This window comes from Eumetopias jubatus, unplaced genomic scaffold, assembly GCF_037043125.1.
Source record: "Eumetopias jubatus isolate StellerSeaLion01/CBP00866 unplaced genomic scaffold, mEumJub1_p1.0 scaffold_10, whole genome shotgun sequence".
In the NCBI taxonomy this organism is placed as follows: Eukaryota; Metazoa; Chordata; class Mammalia; order Carnivora; family Otariidae; genus Eumetopias; species Eumetopias jubatus.
The window spans coordinates 71765094-71785883 of NW_028274816.1; positions in this window are offsets into that span (position 1 = coordinate 71765094).

Below are 20790 nucleotides of genomic sequence, written 5' to 3' on the forward strand. Positions count from 1 at the left end.
TCAACCAGATCTCCAGGTGACCTGCACGGATGTTGGGATTTGAGAAATGCTCTGTGTCTTCAGAGCAACCGACTATGCTCCCCCAAATCATATGGGCTGGAAATAAAATGAAGAGCTCTGGAATTAGGGAACCCAAAGCAGGTTCTATGGCAACGGGCAGCCCGCTTTGGCCGAAGCAGCTCTGACAAAAATACAGTGTAAGCCAAGTAAGTAGGAGAAGAGATCGGAGAACAAGACTGTACAAAGAGTGAGTGGGACTGTAAGGTCAAATGAAGAGAGAGAGCTCCGGAGAAAAAGTCAAAACATCCAGGTTCTGGTCCCAGAGCCCTGGTCTCGATCATTTCCGGACCGTGTGTCATCGGATAAGAATCTCCGTTTTTCATCAGTAAAGTAGGGATCATGATACCTGCCCTGCTGACCTCAACAGGTGCTTGTGAATATCAAATAGGTAATATACATGAAAAGGCATCACAAGTGGCTAAGTACTTACAAATAAATGTTTTAATTAAGAAACTAGGCAAACGAGCAGAAACGGATGGTAAGGTAGCTTACAAGAGATGCATTGAAACAGTTGTTCAAGTGGCATAATGTCCATATTCGAAGACAGTAATTATCAGCCCTTCTTGTGAACTCTGAGCCCATCTCCAGGGTTTCTGATTCCGTGTGTCTGCACCGGAGCCCAAACATCTGCATTTTTAACAAGTTCCCTACTGCTGTTGATGCAGCTGGTCCAGGAACCACACTTTGAGAAGGAATGCTCTAGGGTTCATAACATAAAAGGAAACATTTACTGGGCTCAAAGATAGCCTGGTTTTCTATTCTGCCATTGAAAATGGTTTTTTTTCTGATAGTTCCTCACAACAAGACCAAGGCATGGCAGGTGACCTCTTTGGGTTTCAAAGGCAGACCCTAGGGCAAAGAAGTTGTATAATCTCCCTTAGTCCAGGGACTAAAACCCCAAAGACCGGGTGCCTGGGTGACTTCAGTTCAGGTCATGATCTCAAGGTCCTGGGATTGAGCACCATGTCAGGCTCCCTGATCCAAGGGGAGTCTGCTTCTCCCTCTCCCTCTCCCCCTCCCTCCCTGCTTGTGCTCTCTCTCTCTCTCTCTGTCTCAAATAAATAAATAAAACCCCAAAGACCTACACAGTACAAGTAAATCTAGGGTTTGAAGTAAAATCTCCAACTGCCCCCCCAATGGGGAAAAGCACTTCGCTGATGGTCTTTGAGGTAAAAGCACTTCAACTGGAGATGTAGAATGATATGTCAATTCTATCCTTTGCTTTTTAAACATTTACTGAGCACCAACTGTATGCCAGACATACGTTTTTGAATGCTTCACCCGGATGTAATCTTGAAACAACTACTTGACACAGAGTAAATCCTCCACCCCATCCCTCCTCCATTCTTTTTAAAAGTTCCTCTTTGCCCCAATGTCCCATTTACATTCATTCATTCACGCACTCTTTTATTCCACACCTGCAGGCTCTGTTTTAGATTTTTGGCATGTGCACAAACGATAAGGATCCTTTCATTGTTGATGAGAAGGTCACAGGACAGCAGGGTCGATGAGGCGTGCAGAAGAACAATTATAATGCAACACGGGAAACCAGTGATGGGGGAGGGGGGCAAACGGTCAGGGAAGTCCCGGGGCAGGAGAGATGATGCTGTGGTTTTTGCCAGGTCCTGGGGGGAAGAGTCTGGAATAGAATCTGGCAGGGAGAAGAGAGTTCTCGTTCCCCTTCTGTGAATCAGCCTGTGAAACTGAGCTAAGTTTTCTGAACAAGGCCAATGAGGGAGAAAACCGGAGCTCCGGGAGGGGCCACGTCCACGGCAAACCAAGAGTCTGACCTCAAACTCCCTCTCGTGTAGCAGGATGGGATTTTTTCCCTAGGTCTCTTGTGAAGAAGTAAAAACACTGTGCCTGGTTCCCTGATCCTTGGACAGGAGACGTTGATTTTTATCGGGCTGACAGCAGTGTTTCCGTCTAAAGGGCTCTGTGCCGATTGTCTAAAACCCTCCTCCTCACTGACCCTCAGATGAGATACCTGTAAAAAGCGGTGGGCTTCTAGCAAGGAGGGAGGCGTGACCTCTAGCTTCACAGACCTAATTTCCGTTTCTGCGTTCACTCCAATTCGTTCAATAACCGTCCATGGAGCACTCACAGAGAATGACCTGGAAAGTAGAGAGGTGGGCATGGACTCCTTCCACTAGTCAGAAATGTCCTCCAAGGAAGGGACATTTCAGGAGAGCCCCAGAATAATGACCAGAAGCCAGGTGAAGATCAGAAATTTTTCCTTGCTCTGGCTGAGAAATGGGACTTCTTTTGAGCTTTACTTTGCTTAACCTTGAAGTGGAGGTGATCATGTCAACTTCACAGGGTTATAAAAATCAAAAAATCAAATTCTTTGTCTCCATTCACCCCTTCTAGCCTTCCTTCTCCCCAGAATGGGGCTCTGAGACTTGGCATTGACCTAATCCTACCTCCTCAGAGGTGGTTCCTGAGTGTTCTAGCATCTGATGCTCCAAGCTCTCCCTGGGCTTCAGATATGGACTTCACACTCCAGAGGTCGGGAATATACTTACCACTTGACACTTTAAGCAGATACTGGAAAATATTCAGGCCCTTTACATTCACACATCAACCCCTATAAAAGACAGGATCCAGAAAGCACCAAATTGGCCCTCAACTCTTCTTGATGATACAAGAGTTTGCTGGGTGATCCCTGATGAAGCCCTTTGTGTGTGTGTGTATGTGTGTGTGTGTTTGATTGAAAACAGCTTTTTATACATGGTTACAAAACGTACTATTTGTGAGATAAATGGCCTGGTTTTAACTGCACAGATTCTCCCATTTTCCTGTTGTCTCCTTTCCCCAGGAACCTCGGCCGAATTCTGTGTTAGGTACTCACAGATGGGGGCCTTTTTCTAAGGTTGTTAAAACATTGCCAGGTAAGGATATCCCGTTGTCATTAGGCCACTCAAATACGCTGTTCAGACCTTCTCCTCCCTTAGACATGAACACTTAGGAGATGTAAAAGGTCACCTGGATAAGGGTGGCGGTAAGGAGAAGAAGGACTCCCCGGGGCCAAGGGCATTTCTGTTCTTTGCAGGGCTGGGAATACAGAAAAGGAGAAAGTGGGAACTTATATTAGGTAGGATTTCTGACCCTGAGAATAGAAGCAATAGGTTGAGCTGATCATGATCGTTATGAAGACAGGTAAGGAAGACAGCAGTGTAAACTCTGTGAACAAGAAAGGGCTGATATTCGAAACATGTCCTCAGAGTACAGGACTTTTCTGAACTCCTTCATAGTGCTTGAGCTTAACTTCCTCATTCTGCTCCCCACTAGTCACATGGCCTTCCTTAGGCTAGTTATTGACCCCTGTGAGCTCTCACACAATACCAAGGACTTGCCCCATCACCGTGTTAAATGACTTGCCCACACTGTACCCTGGCTTCTCCCTGTAGTCAACTGTGTCCCTAGAGGTAACCCCAGCCCCTGTGCTGAGTCTTTGCTCAAGAAAAACAATGCTTCCATCCTACCCAAAGCAATCTGTAGAGATTTAATGCAATCCCTGTCAAAATACCAATAGCATACAGAACTAGAACAAACAATCCTAAAATGTGTGTGAAATCACAAAAGATTCTGAATAGCTAAAGCAATCTTGAAAAAGGAAAACAGAACTGGAGGTATCCCAATTCCAGACCAAGTTATATTACAAAGCTGCAGTCATCAAAACAGTAGGTACTGGCACAAAAATAGACACGTAGATCAAATGGAACAGAATAGAAAACCCAGAAATAAACCCATGGTGTTATGGTCAGTTAATCTTTGACAAAGGAACAATATGCAATGGGAAAAAGACAGTCTCTTCAACAAATGGTGTTGGGAAAACTGGACAGCTACATGCAAAAGAATGAAACTGGACCACTTTCTTGCACTACACACAAAAATAAACTCAAAATGGATTAAGGACCTAAATGTGAGACCTAAAACCACAAAAATCCTAGAAGAGAGCACAAACAGTAATTTCTCTGACATTGGCTGTAACAACATCTTTCTAGATATGTCCCTGAGGCAAGGAAAACAAAGGCAAAAATAAACTATTGGGACTCCATCAAAATAAAAAGCTTCTGCACAGTGAACAAAACAATCAACAAAACTAAAAGACAATGTACTGAATGGGAGAAGATATTTGCAAATGACATATCTGATAAAGGTTTAGTATCCAAAATATATAAAAAACTTACACAACTCTACACCCAAAACCCACAAATAATCCAGCAGAAGACATGAACAGACATTTCTCTAAAGAAGACAACCAGACGAGAAAGGGGAACCCTCCTACACTGTTGGTGGGAATGCAAGCTGGTGCAACCCCTCTGGAAAACAGTATGGAGGTTCCTCAAACAGTTGAAATTAGAGCTACCATTCGATCCAGCAATTGCACTTCTGGGTATTTACCCCAAAGATACAAATGTAGGGACCCGAAGGGGTACGTGCACCCCAATGTTTATAGCAGCAATGTCCACAATAGCCAAACTGTGGAAAGAGCCAAGATGTCCATCGACAGATGAATGGATAAAGAAGAGGTGGTATATATACACAATGGAATATTATGCAGCCATCAAAAGGAATGAGATCTTGCCATTTGCAACGACGTGGATGGAACTGGAGGGTGTTATGCTTAGTGAAATAAGTCAATCAGAGAAAGACATGTATCATATGACCTCACTGATAGGAGGAATTCTTAATCTCAGGAACAAACTGAGGATTGCTGGAGTGGTGGGGGGTGGGAGGGATGGGGTGGCTGGGTGATAGACATTGGGGAGGGTATGTGCTACGGTGAGCGCTGTGAATTGTGCAAGACTGTTGAATCACAGATCTGTACTTCTGAAACAAATAACGCAACATATTTTAAGAAAAAAGAAAAAGAAGAAGATAGCAGGAGGGGAAGAATGAAGGGGAGTAAGTCGGAGGGGGAGACGAACCAGGAGAGAGGATGGACTCTGAAAAACAAACTGAGGGTTCTAGAGGGGAGGAGGGTAGGGGGATGGGTTAGCCTGGTGATGGGTATTAAAGAGGGCACGTTCTGCATGGAGCACTGGGTGTTATGAACAAACAATGAATCATGGAACACTACACCAAAACAAATGATGTAATATATGGTGATTAACATAACAATAAAAAATTAAAAAAAATTCAGATTTAAAAAAAAAAGAAGAAGAAGACAACCAGACGGCCAACAGACACATGGAAAGATGCTCAACATCACTCACCGTCAGGGAAATGCATGTCAAAACCACAATGAGATTCCACCTCATACCTGTCAGAACGGCTAAAACTGACAACACAAGAAAGAACACGTATTGGGAGGATGTGGAGAAAAAGGAGCCTTCGTGCACTGCTGTGGGGAAGGCCAACTGGTGTAGCCACTGTGGAAAACAGTATGGAAGTTCCTTAAAAAAGTAAAAATAGAAATATAAGATATTTCTATATATATGTACAAAATATATAAAAATAAAAAAATATATATAATGGAATCTTACTCAGCCACAAAAAGAATGAAATCTTGCCATTTGCAACAACATGGATGGAGCTAGAGGTCATGATGCTAATGACAAATACCATATGATTTCACTCATATGTTGAATTTAAGAAACAAGACAAAGAAAAAAAAGAGACAAATTAAAAAACAGACTCTTAACGATAGAGAACAAACTGGTGGTTACCAGAGGGGAGGTCAGTGCTGGGTGGAGGGTTGGGGGGAAATAGTTGAAGGGGATAAAGGAGGGCACTCATCTGGATGAACACCAGTGATGTGTGGGAGTGTTGAGTCACTATATTCTCTATCTGAAATTGAGAAACACTGTATGTTAACTACACTGGAATTAAAAATTTTAAAGAAAAGCATATATCAAGACCAGGAAAAAGAAAAAAGAAACAACAATGCTCTCAAGCCACAGAATGCACATCATCCCAACCCACCTCACCCAACCACTTCCGGTCGTTCTCTGCCCGCCCCTCTGTAATTTCCCATTTCCTTTTAGCCGCCGGACCTGTTCTTGTTCCCCTTTTTTCACATCCCCTCAGTCCCTTTTTTGTTGCCCGTTCTCCCTTTAAAAACCTCAGTCTTAGAGTTGAATTCAGTTGACACTGAGTTTCCCATATGCTACTGCACCAGTCTGAGTAAAATCTGTCTTACCACTTTTAACAAGTGTCTGGTGCTGCTTTTCTTGGATGCTGCTTAACGTTGCTAACTGGGTTTCCTCCTCTGGAAGCTGGAGATCATTATAGCACATATACTGAAATGAAAAATAAATTCTAATAAACTCTATAATACAATGCATATAACAGTATCTGGCGCATGTATCCTAAGTACTACTCAGTGCACATGAACTGCAAGTGTTATAGCTGTCTTTATGGCAAGGGTAGGCATCTTGATGGGGGTGATGGTATTACTTCAGTGTTGTTGTCTTGTCACTTATTCAACCTGGCTCAGAGAAGCCCAAAGAACACTGGTCTGTGGTTTGGCAAGGTGTCTGAATGTGCAAAAGAGAAGCACATTGAGGATCTTGGTCTCACACAGCATTCTCTACGCTGAGCGAGTTGGTCTCGCCTGCTATTCCTCAGGAGAACAAACCCTCCCACCAGCACTAGGATAGCACAGAGACACTGCAGCTGTCATGGGATGAAGTGATTATATCCTATGTCCTTGCCCAGAGGTTGAATGTCCGTACCATTCCTCAGAAGAAACTATAGTTCATTAACCCAACAATTCAAATCATTTGCAAATAAGGATGAGCGCTTTTTTCCTCTTAACAGCCCTATCTGTGAAGTATGAGGTGAAAATCTGGCTGGCTGAGAGGACAGTGTCTCTGCTTCTCACCAAGGAATGACCCTGGGGCCAACAGATTTGGTGTCTTCAAACCCCAGCGGACTGAGCATCAGCAGATGCCATAAGCGTATCTTCACAGACCTCTCCTGAGCTAGAAGGGGATTAAACGTGAAGAATTCCCTTATGTCATCCAAAAGATCCAGAGGAAACTGTGAGTCCCTTTCTCCAGAAAGCAGAAGGAAAAATAAGGTCACATTTATGCATGCCATTTGTGAAAGGACAGGGAACTTCTACCCCATAAGCCAGAAAATCAGAAAAGAAGTCCCATGCCCTACTCCTTACCTGGCTACGCCATGTGAGAAGAACATTCCAGGCAGGGCATATTCATCTTAGAGCCGTCTCTATTAAAAAATCATGAGCCTTCTCTCCTAATTCCTGTCTGTCTTTAAAAGAGTTTTCAGTGTGTGGTTCCAGCACCCGCAGCATGCATGATTGGTTGGAAATGCAAATTCTAGGGCCCCCACCCCAGAGCTAGTTCTGGTTCAGAAATTCTGGGGTCTAGATGCAACAATCTGTATTTTTGGAAGTGCTCTGTGGGTGCGAAATGGTATGTCACCATGGTTTTGATGTGCATATACCAATGGCTAAGAAGTTCGAGCATCTTTTTTAATGTGTTTATTGGCCGTTTGTATGAAGGCAGGCCATACATTTCGCCAGTTCCTCCTTCTGCCCCTGCTACGAAGTCAACACGGCCTTAGTGCTTGGCCTCCAGGGGGTGGAGACGAGGAAGAACCCAGCATCCTGCTCCCGGGTGGCAGGCTGACATCATATGGCCCTCGTGGGTCAGGTCTTGGTAACTCCAGCTTGGTTTTTTTATGGTTGTTCGTTGCAGTCTATTTTCTAGTTTCTTCAAGGCCAATCTCAAAATGACCTCCGACCCCACACCTCATGTTTCCCTTTCAAGAGTCTGATACCATCGCCCCTCTGATTGCCAGCAAAGGGAAGGGTCCCTGAAGACAGCAGGTGCCTGGTCTTCAGAGGGAAGAAGCAAGTATGAAACCGGCTGCCACAATTACAAAGGGGGGCCAGCATCAAAGACAGGGCGGGAGGGGACAGACATTCGAGATTAAAACATCCATCTCTCGCCGAGACATTTCACTAATATCTCTTTGGGCTTGAAGACCCTCCACTGCATTATGCTAAGGGACATAACCAGAAACAAAACGACAAATTCTGTCAGAGTGACATCATCATCACATGCTATTCCATTTATAGGAGTGACCTGGCGTGGTCAAATTCATAGAAAGTGGAATATGGGTTGAGGTTGGAGGCAGAGGAGAATAAAGGCAGAGGAGTGCTCGACGGGAAGAGAGTTTCAGTTTGGCACAATTAAAAAGTTCTGGAGATAGCTGGTGGGGGTGTTTGCACCCTAACACGAATGTACTTGAATGTCACTGGACTCTGCTTAAAATTGGCTCACATGTTAAATGTTATGTTATACGTATTTTCTCATAATTTTTAAAAGGTAAAAAAAATAAACTATCTGCTGGCCCTTGGCCATTGCCTTGGCATCGAGACCGTGACCTTCACCGGACTTGACAAGGTGGACAGCACATCTTCTCCAGCCTCATCTCAGGTACCTCTGGTGCCCCCTGGGCAGCCACCGGAAACTTCTTTGCGGTCTTTAGGACCGCCATGTCCCCTCCTGCCTGTGGATCTTGTCCCCACCTTCCTTGACCAGCTCCCACTTTTCCGTGAGATTCCTTAAGCATCAGCACCTCGGTGCCCTCCCTTAATATCTGTCTGCACCACAAGACTTCAGGGGACTTGAAGACCATGTCCCGTCGATCTTGGTTAATTCTACATCCTCAGGGCCTAGCACTGCATCTGGCCCAACATAGGAACTCAACAAAACACATATTACACGAATAAATCAGGAAATTGAGCAGTAGGGTTTCACTCCCCGATAAGGGCTGCCTCACCTGAACGAAAACCAGGTGCGACTGTGATCCAAGCCAAAGGTTCTCAAACTTTCTGGCTTTAGGAAACTCTACATCCTTGAGGTGATCAAAGACCCCAGAAAACCTTTGTTTATGGGGCTCAATGAATTGATGTTTCTCACATCAGAAATAAAAACCAAGAATTTTTTGAAAGGCAAGAATACACATAGGCACATTCCACTAACCACAAAAGTGGTGACATCATCAGGTATTATTAGCCTCTGGAAAACTCCACTGGACACTCATGAGAGTCAAATAGGAAATAACTTTTCAGTAATATTATAGAAATAGTTTTGACTTCACAGTTACTTGGTAAGGGTTACATTTAGAGATACATATATACCTCTGTATAGAGATTTATACGCAATGGTATATATGAGATCTGTCTGTCTCACATTTTTTTTTTTTTAAGATTTTATTTATTCATTTGAGAGAGAGAGAGAGCAGGGGAAGGGCAGAGGCAGAGGGAGAAGCAGGCTCCTCACTGAGCAGGGAGTCCACAGGGGGCTGGATCCCAGGACTCTGGGATCATGCCCTGAGCCGACGGCTGATGCTTAACCAACTGAGCCACCCCAGGTGCCCCTGTCTGTCTCATATTTTCTTTATCCATTTCATCTGCTGACAAACACTTAGGTGGATTACATGCCTTCAGCCGTGCTTCACATGGCTATTGTGAATGATGCCACATTGAACATGGAGGGTGCAGATATCTCTTTGAGGTACTGATGTCATTGCCTTCGGATATACCCCCAGAAGTGGGATTGCTGGATCCTTTATTTTCCATAGCATATGGGTTTTTCTGAAAGTAAGGCAATTCAAGGTACCAAAATGCAAACACTATATCCCAAGTGGCAGGGATCCCTAGTGTGGCCATCTGGGCAAAGGCGTCTTCTTGGCTTGGCTGGGAAACAAGGACATGCAAGGTCCCGAAGTAGGAGAGCAGATTCGAGGGCACCCAGCTGCCGCTCCCAGGTCCCTTTGTTCCACTGGGAACAGCACATACAACATCAAGACTTCCGCCTGATGCTTGCTGGCTGATCTAGAAATCAAACCCCTCTGAACTGTGTCCTCCGGGGACGTTCAGACATAGCTAGTTTAAGCAGATTATGTAATAGGGCTGGTGGAGGCCTGACACCGCTGACATGTGAATTTCAAGCACCCAATAAATGGGCTAGAAAACGTGCACCGTAATAGTGGGGGGGGGGGTCTATTGCACGGAAGAGAACCTGGAGGAGAAAGAAAGAAAAAAAAAAAGAAAACCCAGAAGAAGCATTCGTGTCTCTTTGGGGTTGCACAGACCTTGTTAATGGGGTTACCCCACTGTCTGAACCCCCTATGTGGTCACCCACATGCTTTGCAAGGATTTGCTGTAAGTGATTCAAAATATGGAGCTACATTCCCATTACTTTAGAGAGAAAGCTGTGCCCCTATGTACTCTAGTATGTTTGGAGCTCTTTTACCTGTTTTTTTTTTTTAAGATTTTATTTATTTATTTATTTATTTATTTATTTATTTATTTGAGAGACAGAAAGACAGTGAGAGAGAGAAAGAGAGCACGGGCAGGGGGGAGGGGGAGAAGCAGACTCCCCACTGAGCAGAGAGCCTGCCATGGGGCTCGATCCCAAGACCCTGAGATCGGGACCTGAGCCAAAGGCAGAGGCTTAACTGACTGAGCCACCCAGGCGCCCCTACCTGGTCGTTTTGTTTGTTTGTTTGTTTGTTTGTTTGTTTTGGCATTTGATTCCTGCAAAACCCAGGAGACAGAAGCGAAGCAGGTTTCACCTTCTCTGCTTTTCAGATGGAGAATAGGGCCAAAGTTGTGGGCAGAGGGAGGAGCCAGGTGGGGGGTGGGGGACGAAGAAAAAGGAGTAAAAGCCAACTTCCTGGGGGTCCGCTCTGTCCTAGCGCTTGCTCAGTTTCCCTCGTCTAGATTGCAGTCGGACTCAGCAACTGCTGCTATCACGCAGTCCACAGAGGCAAGAAAGGACGATGGAAGAGATTCATTAACCTTCTCATGGTCGGACAGTCAAGCTTTGAACCCTCAGCCGCTCCCTCACGTGGGGTCACATTGCCCCCACAGATCTGGACTCAATTAAGTTGGTCCAGGCACCCAGTGAAACCGACATCCACCCTACCTTTCCAGATAAAGTCTGCATGCAAATGGCTTCTGCTAGGTCCCACATACTCAACTCTCTGACATTTACCATAACAGGTAAGTTTGTTGCAAATGAGCCTGAACAATTTTTCTTGTTTGTTTGTTTAAGGCTGGCCAGTCAATTTTCTCTGAGGCCAGGTGGAAGGTTACATGCCCAACAAGGGAATGAAGCAACTTGAAAATAGCAAAGCAGCCCTTGAAGACACAGCTCATGAGTGGTTAGTGATGAAAAAAAAGACCTGGCTGGAGGGCGGGGAGACAAGAGCCAGTGTGTTCCTGCTCAGAGTCACAGGGGTTGGGGAGAGAACAAGCCTGGGAAGTGGGGTGGGAAACTTAGTAGGGGCTGACACTGGGCAGAAGGGATGTTACCCACTCAAAAAGGCGCAGCCCTGCCAACACTGGTGGTTTCCCCCGAAGAGGAAGAAATATGTCCCTCCATCTCTCTATATACACATTTTATGTATACAAACACTGAGGGAAAATGCTGGAAAGAAATACATCAGAGTAATACTCTTGATGGCTTTTCTTTTTGATGACCTGTATTTGCTCATGATAATGCATTCTTTTCGTTTTCTTAAAAAACGGGGGGGGGGGGCACCTGGGTGGCTCAGTCAGTTAAGCATCTGCCTTCGCTCAGGTCATGATCCCAGGGTCATGGGATCAAGCCCCACATTGTGCTCCTTGCTCAGCGGGGAGCCTGCTTCTCCCTCTGTCTGCCGCTCCCCCTGCTTGTGTGTTCTCTCTCTCACACACAAATGAATAAATAAAATCTTTAAAAAGAAATAGAGCAAATCAGGAGGCAAAGGAGCCTTGCTTTCATAAACAGAGTCAAGCTCTTGCTTTCATAAGCAGAGCAAGTTCTGCTCTCCACCTTCAGTCATGGTGGAGAGCAGAACTTGAGAAATTCACTGTTTCTGAAACGCCTGACCAAAGGAAAAGGCACAGAAAAGTTTCCAGGTCACTCTCTCCCCTTTTAATAGATCGGGGCAGAAAAGCAATTGCTTATTCCGAGCACTTTTGAGAAGGCAGGGCCAACAGCAACTGTGAATGGCAAAGGTTTTCTGGAGAAAAGCTGTTGGCAGGTCCCCTTGTCATGGGCTTGCCCCCCCCCCCATCTCAGGAAACTCCTAAAGGTTTCTGCCCCATTGTCAATCTTACTTTTTAAGAAACTAACTAACTAACTGCTGGAACAGAAAAAGAAACATTTGAGGATGACTTCTGTTCAGATTAATCAGAAAGTGCCAGAAAATGCCTCAGCCCCATTATAATGTTAAAATCCCCTCCTGAATATTCATCCCAAGCCCTAATAAAAGGAGCTTGCTTTTCCTTGTTTGGGGAGTCAGGGCTTTGGAAATTATTTCCCCGAGATCTCCTTGTTTGGACAAATAAAGTGATCTTGTAAGGCAACGCCACCTGGTGTGGTCTGTCTATGACTCACCAAGGGGTGGACCCCTCTGGATTCTATTCCCAGGACAGGGCAGAAAGGAGCTCCTAAAATGCAGAAATGGATTTGCTCTTCATGCAATGTGTGCAATGGCAATTAACCTGCTCACAGGAGAGTCATTTGGTAACTTACATTATTTACCATTTCACTGGGTGAAATGAGCAAGAACTTCTCAAGTTGGACTAGCCCACTGTTTAGGTTCTCAATTAAGTATTTTTAAGTTTACAATGATTGGACTTGCACTCACTAGGGGAACATGCAGTTTTCTCTATGTGTCAACATCCAGAGCTTCAAAGTGACTGTCTTTGAAGCACTCCTGAGCCTGGTGACTGGATCTGTCTCCCAGGGAGAGGGCTGCGTCTATGCTGGTTCCTTGCATTCCCGCACTTGGCTCTCTTCAGTGTCCCGGGTGGACACTGGAAAGACAGCTAGCTGGGTGGGAACTTAGCTGACCCTCCTGGGGGCTGAGCCAGTGAACTTGGTCTCATTACTACAAACCCCCAGCAAACCCTCTGGTTACAGGTGCTTTTTACAAAGTCCTGTGTCAGAGTGCATGGTCATCTCGTGGCTGGGCTGAAAGGTAAATTTTGGTACCGAGTCCCTAGAGGCCCTTTGTCATCACAAAAGGGAAACGTGACAGCCTGACCTGTCCTTCCCTTAGAGGCTGGTACGGGTACAACTAGTGTTGCCTCCCTGGATGAGCTGTACTTGGCTCCCCATCCCTGGATACTGTATCATGGGAAGTCCTAGCCAAAGTCACCCCCAGCCCCTTTGTAATCCGTCATACACACTGGGAATGCTATTTATTGGGGTACAGTCTCTGAGAATGCTCATTTATTCCATAAGCACAAACTCAGGAAAAGAAAGGATAATGGATTATAATGCGTAGCAGAGCCCTAGGGGAACACAGGCAGAGGAGAACATTTCAGTTACTGAAAATTTCCTAAGAGATGATATGTGACAGACTTCAGTTCTTATTATGGAAATGCTCTCATTATCAGTCATCATTGTGTCCATGTGCACCACGAGCCAATTTACCAAACTCTGGCCAGATCCGCATGCCCTTTGATTCATACCTGACGTCTGGTGCTTTTATTCCACTCTCTGAGGTCCTACTTATGCTAAATTACAACCGGTTCTTATGTAATTACTCCCACCCCTGAGAGTTGCTGGGGATCATTCCCTGTAGCTTCTTCACCCTGAAACCCCCTCAGTGTAGAACACCAAGGCTAGCACATTTTAGGTGTTCACACGACAGCCCATAGCATTGACTGACTAGCTTAATTAATTTATTCATTTATTTATTTGAGAGAAAGAGAGTGGGGGTGGGGGGAGGGCAGAGGGAGGGGAAAAGGAAAGAGACAAGCAGACTCCCTGCGGAGCGCAGAGCCCTGTGCAGGACTCGAACCCAGGACCCTGAGATCATGACCTGAGCTGAAGGTAGACGCTTAACCGACTGAGCCACGCAGGCACCCCCATAAAATTCTTCTTTGCATCTCTTTTCCAATTTCCTTTCCAAGTTACGAAGAGCTATTTGGGGACTCAAATGAGGAGGGCTTCCCTCTCAAAGGGAGGGATGGAAGGGCCTTGGGGAGGGCCTTAGGCATTAATGAGAGAAGCACCCTTGCATCCCAAAGCTTGTTTTTATTAATATTCTCGGTATAATGGTATTTGGGTTTGGGGGGCATCCCAGCATCTAAACCCCCTCCCCAGGTTTGAAGAACCCCCCACCAGGAGTGTTGCGGTGAGCCACAAGCTGAGAAAGCCAGAAACGGTCCAGACACCCACTTCCCGTTCCATGGCAACAGGTGGCTGGTGCTCTCCGGGTACCTGGAACCCCTGCACCCATTCAGGGAACTTTGAGTAGGAGGGAGCCGCGGCGGAGGGGGGAGGTTCACTCCAGCAGAGACAGCAGTAGCAGCTTCAGCCAACACGTAGGTCTAGAAACAGCCATGTCAGGAGGAACATACTGCGGTCTCAGGGAGCAGCAGCCAGAACCACTCTCACCTGAGTCTCGGGATGGTTTGATGTGACTCTGGGTGTGGCGCATCTAACCTCCCGAGCATCCCCACTATTCTTCCAACCTGGTTCTTTGGTTTCCCACCCTTCCCGGGGTTGCCCAGGGCACTAAGGAGATGACCTGTAATGTTTAAACAAGGCTTTAGAAAAGCTTCAGTGGAAGAAGTAGGAAAGAAACCAAGACAGATGCAGGCAACCCAGGAACCAGGCTTAGCAGACTCAAGGGGCTCTCGGGCACCTACGGTCCTTAATGCTTTGTTCCAGCAGGGGATGGAACACTCCAGAAGTCCCTGCTTTAATCTTCTGCTACTGCCCCCCTAAATTCTGGCTTGAGTATCCTCCTCCATTTCAAAGGAGAAGCCCCTGCATGAGGACAGCTCTCCCCGTTAACGGAGTTAAATCTTTGTGGCTGCACTGAGTATGTCTTTTGGAAATGAAATGCTAGAGTCATAAGGGATAGGAATTTAGAAAGCTTTTAATGAATGCTGCCAAATTCCCCTCCAGAGGAGTACCAATTTACCAATTTACACTTCTACTGGCAGTATATTAAAGGACCCTCTCCCTCAATCCTAGCTAACACCAGCTATTATCATTCTTTTGAGTTTTTGCCAAGTCGGTGGGTTCACCAGAGTATGTCGTTGCTGTTTTAATTTGCACTTTTTAAAAACTACTTATGAAGTTAATATTTTCATGCATGATAATTCTCAGCTGCCTGCTCAGATCCTTGATCTATTTCCACATGTTTATTTGTTTATTTTTCCCTTATTGGTTCGTAACAAAATTTATAGTAATTTTTCTCTGCCATTTTCCTCAAAGAAACTGTTTCCAGTTTGTCTTTTCCTTTATAATTTAAATTTTTTTTTTTACTTTTTACGTACTCCACAAACCTCTATGTATGTAGATGCATGTAGATACATATGTATATGTATCCATATATACTTTATCCCTTTAATCATCAAACAAAAATTCAACAGTATCTTTCTCACCCCATTCGCTTTCCCATGTAAGATGAAGAACAGAACACCTCTATTCCTCTGTGCACTCGCTGATTATTTTAGTGATATCATCTGAAGATTTAGGCCCAGACTGTCATTATTACAGTATTATATTTATACCAAACATCTTCTATTTGACAAGTAATTTTTGACATCTGCATTAAGTTTCACAAATAAACATACTTATAAAACACTTAACACAGTGCCTGGCACACCATAAGCACTAAGTAAATATTGGCTCTAAAATTATTATTTTAGCAAATATTTTGAATTAATTCCACATTTAATTGTCTTAATGCTTTTAACACTAGCCACCAGGTCTTTTGTACAGAATTTCCTGGTCTTGAGGTCTTAATTTTGTCCCACATTTCACATGGGATGAATTTTCAAGTAATATTTTTCCACATAGACTCCCTGGGAGAATATTTTTTAAGCTCCTGACTATCTGGCAATCTTTCCATTGCTCTCACATATGAAAAGAAAAAGTGGCCAGTACCCTAGAGTTTATTCATAATGCTTTTGTCTTAAACTGTTTTTTTAATTCCTTTTTTGTTTGTTTGTTTTGTTTTTGTTTTTGCCGTTTGGTCGTAACGCTGAAGAAATCTAAAACTCCCCAGATTGCTATTTCATTGTGTTGGATTTGCCCAATTTTTACTGAATGTTTATAGAATTTTTCTTTGCCTTTATAAGGAAAAGTTTTGCTCAGGTATTTCTAGGTGTTTTTACATTTTTCTCCAATATAATACAGTAAAATCTTTCACTCTGCCGAGCTTTTGTAGAAAAATAAAAAAATATATATAGCACACATGTGGCTATGCATGTTTAATTTCTCACCGACTGTACCTCTTACCATATTCCTCAGAAACTTTGATGCTTAAATTCTGGCCTCTGTTCTCTGTCTTCAATGCATATTTTCCACAGTTTTCATCCAGTTCATTACATAATAATTTGCTCTATCTTAACGTCACTCTGGCTCCCCACATCATCCCACGTGGATTTTCATTCTATACTTGAATGTTTGCTTCCCTTGCCATGTTTCCTCAGTTCAACTATAGACCTTTAAATTTCATTGTGTTGGGGTGCCCGGGTGGCTCAGTCGGTTAAGCCTCCGACTTTTGATTTGGCTCAGTTCACAATCTCAAGGTCATGACCTCGAAGTCGTGAGACTGGGTCCCAGGTCGGGCTCCCCGCTCAGTGTGGAGTCTGCTTGTCCTTCTCCCCACCCCTCCTTCTGCACGGTGTCTCTCTCAAATAAATAAATAGAATCTTTACATTTCATCTTGTTGCCTTTTCATTTTAGACAATTGTCTCCTCATGATGTCTCATTCCTGTTCGGCTGAGGTTATGTTTTCTTGTATCTCATTGAGGATATAAGAACCTACCAGAAACTTTTTCCTGGATCCCCAAGAAGAGCATTCTCGGGGACCTGCTACTCCGACTGTTATGACTTTGTTAAATCGACATTTGTTAAGTGAACCACAGCGTGCCGGATGGTGAGCCTGGTTCAACAGAAGACCATGGGGGACTTACAATAGAGAAGTTTCTTACTCACAGGTCCTGGAGGGAGGACACAGCATGCCTCGAGGGGCCATGTGGGGAGGTCTAGGCAGGTACAGACAGAGAGAGAGAAAGGCCTGGGGCACATACCTGTCTTTTTATTAAGTCCGTGGGTGCGGTGCTTTGGGGGTACCTGAGCTAAGCCCAGATTGGTAGATTCCAACCAAAAAGATCAGGGTTTTGGTAAGCCCCATAGGGGTCTTATCTAAGGGGTGTACAAGAGGGAGGCCCTGGGAGATGGGGGAGACTGCTGATCACCAGGGTTGTTGGGGAGTCTTCCAGAACTTACATTTACTTGTGACTCTGCGGGCAGTTATGAAGGGCACGCAATTTGCATGAGGGTTTAGTGGCCTTTCAAGGGCCCTGCAGGCCATGTGGCTCCACAAAGTGGATGTAGAGACAGTAATATCATGGAGTAGCTTAGCTGAACTCTCCACAGGTAAGGACAGTTCTATCCAGACAAGTCAGTTGACCTGGATTCCATGTAGGTCCCATGTCCTTCCCAGGGCATCTTCATAAGCATCTTCCAGCCCAATGCTCACCCCTAGAAGGTATTCATACAGAGCAAACTCTAGGCACCAAGACGGGCAGGTCTCCTCCCTCCTTCTCCACAACATACACTCTTTGTGTTGTAAGATACACCGACTCCCTGGGGTATACGATGAGTGAGAGCTTCCAGCGTTCATCATTAACGGGAGCACTACATTGTTTCGTCCTCCTTTCTCTATATAAGCCCATGCCTTGCTTAAAAGATTACACCTCTGGGAGCACCTGGGTGGCTCCATTGGTTAAGCTTCAGACTCTTGATTTCAGCTCAGGGCATGATCTCAGGGTGGGGACATCTAGCCCCACATGGGGAACCTTGTTAGGTGTGGGGTCTCCACGCTGGGCGTGGAGTCTGCTTGGGGTTCTCTTTCTCCCTCTCCCTCTGCATGGCCCCCACCCACGTGCCCTCTCTCAAAAAAAAAATATTAAAAAAGAAAAGAATTACATTTCTGAAGATGCAGTCTGACACTGTCAACCAGCTCTCCATACCAACTGACTACTTAAAGAGGATTGCCGTTATCTTTCCAGATGTAAAAAAAAATAGAATAAGAAAGATTGCTGGAGCTGTGCCTTTTCAAAAGCAGCACGTATAATAGGGAAGCGGCTGCTTGGTGTTCTTGGTGACGTGGAAGCAGAACAGCCTTGTGGTAAGGAACACAGGCTTTGCAGTCAAGCTGAGGTCAAACACTGGACACATAACTTGTCCAAGATCGTTCTGTACCTGGTGACCTTGGATAGTTGCCTGACCTCCATGACTCAGTTTCTTCATTGGTATAAAGACGGGCAGGGGGGTTTGCGGATTGGAGAGGATAATAATAGATCCTCTCAGAGTATCTGGAAGAGAGTCAAGACCAAGGAAAGCCTGTAATAAGCATCCAATAAATATTAGTTACTGTGAATGAGCATGAGGGATCTTACTGGGGTGATAATATTCTAAAATTGGTCTATGGAGATGGCTGTACAATAAATCATTGAATTATACATTTCAAGTGGGTGAGTTTTATGATATGTGAAATACACCTCCATAACATTGTCTTTGAACTAGGTAAATATTCGTGATCATTCATGCCAACACTGCCAATAGGTTAATTTTATGCACTAATTGCTAAGTTTTTTACAGTTTTCCCTGAGACTTCTGAGCCCCTTGAATATCTGTCATTGACTTTGATAGCGAAAGAGTTGGGGATCTGGAAACAATGTCAGAGACTATTCCTTGTGCTCCCAGATCACCCCGCTCCTCATCGAGCTCCCCAGTCCCTAGACATTTGGTTTTACTTTTAACTACTCAGCGTTCAATCCTGAGGCCAGGAGACCAGGACTCAGGGCCTCCATGACATGAGCTGGCTTTGGAATTTGGACATCTTCCCTCTCTAGCCTCAGATTATTTTTGTCTGCCAAAAAGAGGGTAATAAACTAAACGATCTCTAATTTTCTTTCCTGTCCATAGGACATGGCACCCCTTTCTCATGTCTCCCGAGTTTTCAGACAGTCAGAAGCTGTGTATAGATGGGGACTTTGTTGACATGACGTGGTGATGGTAGCATTTACAGTTGGGTTTCAGTTTAGTGCTATTCCCATCTTTCCTCTGCCCCATACAGTCCCCGGGGGAGGGGGGTAGTGTATTCACAGGGAACGAGGGAGAATGAAGTAAGAAATGCCTGCTTAGCTCCTGGTTTAGCCTCCATACCCAGGGCAAAAACCTGGTGCACCAGGCTGGGGCATATGGAATATTACCATGCCTATGCGACGCAGACCAAAGTAGCTTCCAACCAAAGTTCCACTCCACCTCCTCAAAAGGGACACTGAGAATAGAAAACAACTTGGGGGTCCACAGATTCAAAGCTGGGTCCACCATTTCCCACGAGGAGAATCCTGGCTGCGTTACCGAGCTCCTTTAAACTTCAATTTCCTGGTCTTTCAATGGGGTTAATAACCCATATCTTCCAGTGTTGCTCTAAGAATTCTAAAAACACACCATGGGAGACCATCTAGCACATCCTAAAAACTTCACAGGCACTGAGTAGAGGAACCAACGAGGCATTGACAAATAACATGGTTCTTGCAGGGTCAGCTGTGGTGAATTTGCCAGAGCTGGACAGAGTCCTGAAGTGGGAAGTCCAATTAGGCTAATTGAATAGGGACCCCCCTTTCTTCTTTGCTCTTCTGTTTTTCTGTTGGCTCTAATAGAGAGAAACCAGTTAATGAAAAACAAACATTTTCTAGTCAGCTCTCCTCAAACAGCTGAGGGTTGTTGCCGCCTTGAGAAAGAAAACAACGTCAACCCAACTTGAAAGGTCAGGTATTAGGATAAGCAAAACAATCTCATGACAAGAGCCAATCCCTGGGAAACCATGAGTGACAGTGGCCTGAGGCTATCGATCCAGTGTGTTAAAAAGGAAGAGTCCTGGAAGTGAAGCGAAACAAATCTTCCTCAGAGCTGGGGCTCCATTTCAGCACGTCCGCCTCCTAGAAGGCCAACAGATGACTTCAAAGTAATTCATGGGCACGTATCCATCAAATTCAACACGAGGTAATTTTCTACGCAGAAACATAGTGGAAAAGAAAAGACTCTCAGGCATGTGCAAGTTCAATGGGATGGTCCCTCAAGCCGTGGTCCCTAAAATGTACCATGTGGCAACTTCAAGATGGCCGCTGGAGGCTCAGGGTGTCACACCCCACCTCAGGGTAATAAACATGGCATGGACTTTGGAGCTAGCCAGGAAGATGAGTAGAGAAATGTCTCCCCATAAAGTATGAGGCAAATATGGGAAAGAAGTGAATGTGGGGTGGATAAACCTATAAGACACCAATGTGATAAGGTGATCAAAGTCAAGATTACTGTTGACAGTACTTCTTAGTCAGTACGGACTGCTACAACAAAATACCACAGGCAGGGGGCTTAAACAGCAATTTATGTCTCACCACGCTGAAGGCTGGACATGCAAGTTCAAGGTGCTGGCAGATTTGGTGTCTGCTGCGAGGGTTCTTCCTGGTTTGCAGGCAGGCATCTGCCCTCTTGCTGCATCCTCACATGGCAGAGAAAAAGAGAGGACTTCCGGTCTCTCTCTGGCCTCTTATAAGGGCACTAATCCCATCATGAAGAACCCACCTTCATGACTTCATCAAGACCTAAATACCTGCCAAAGCTCCACCCCCTAGGACCATCACATTGGGGTTGAGGACTTCAACCTAGGGATTTTAAGAGAACATTCAGGCTGTGTTATGGACATGAT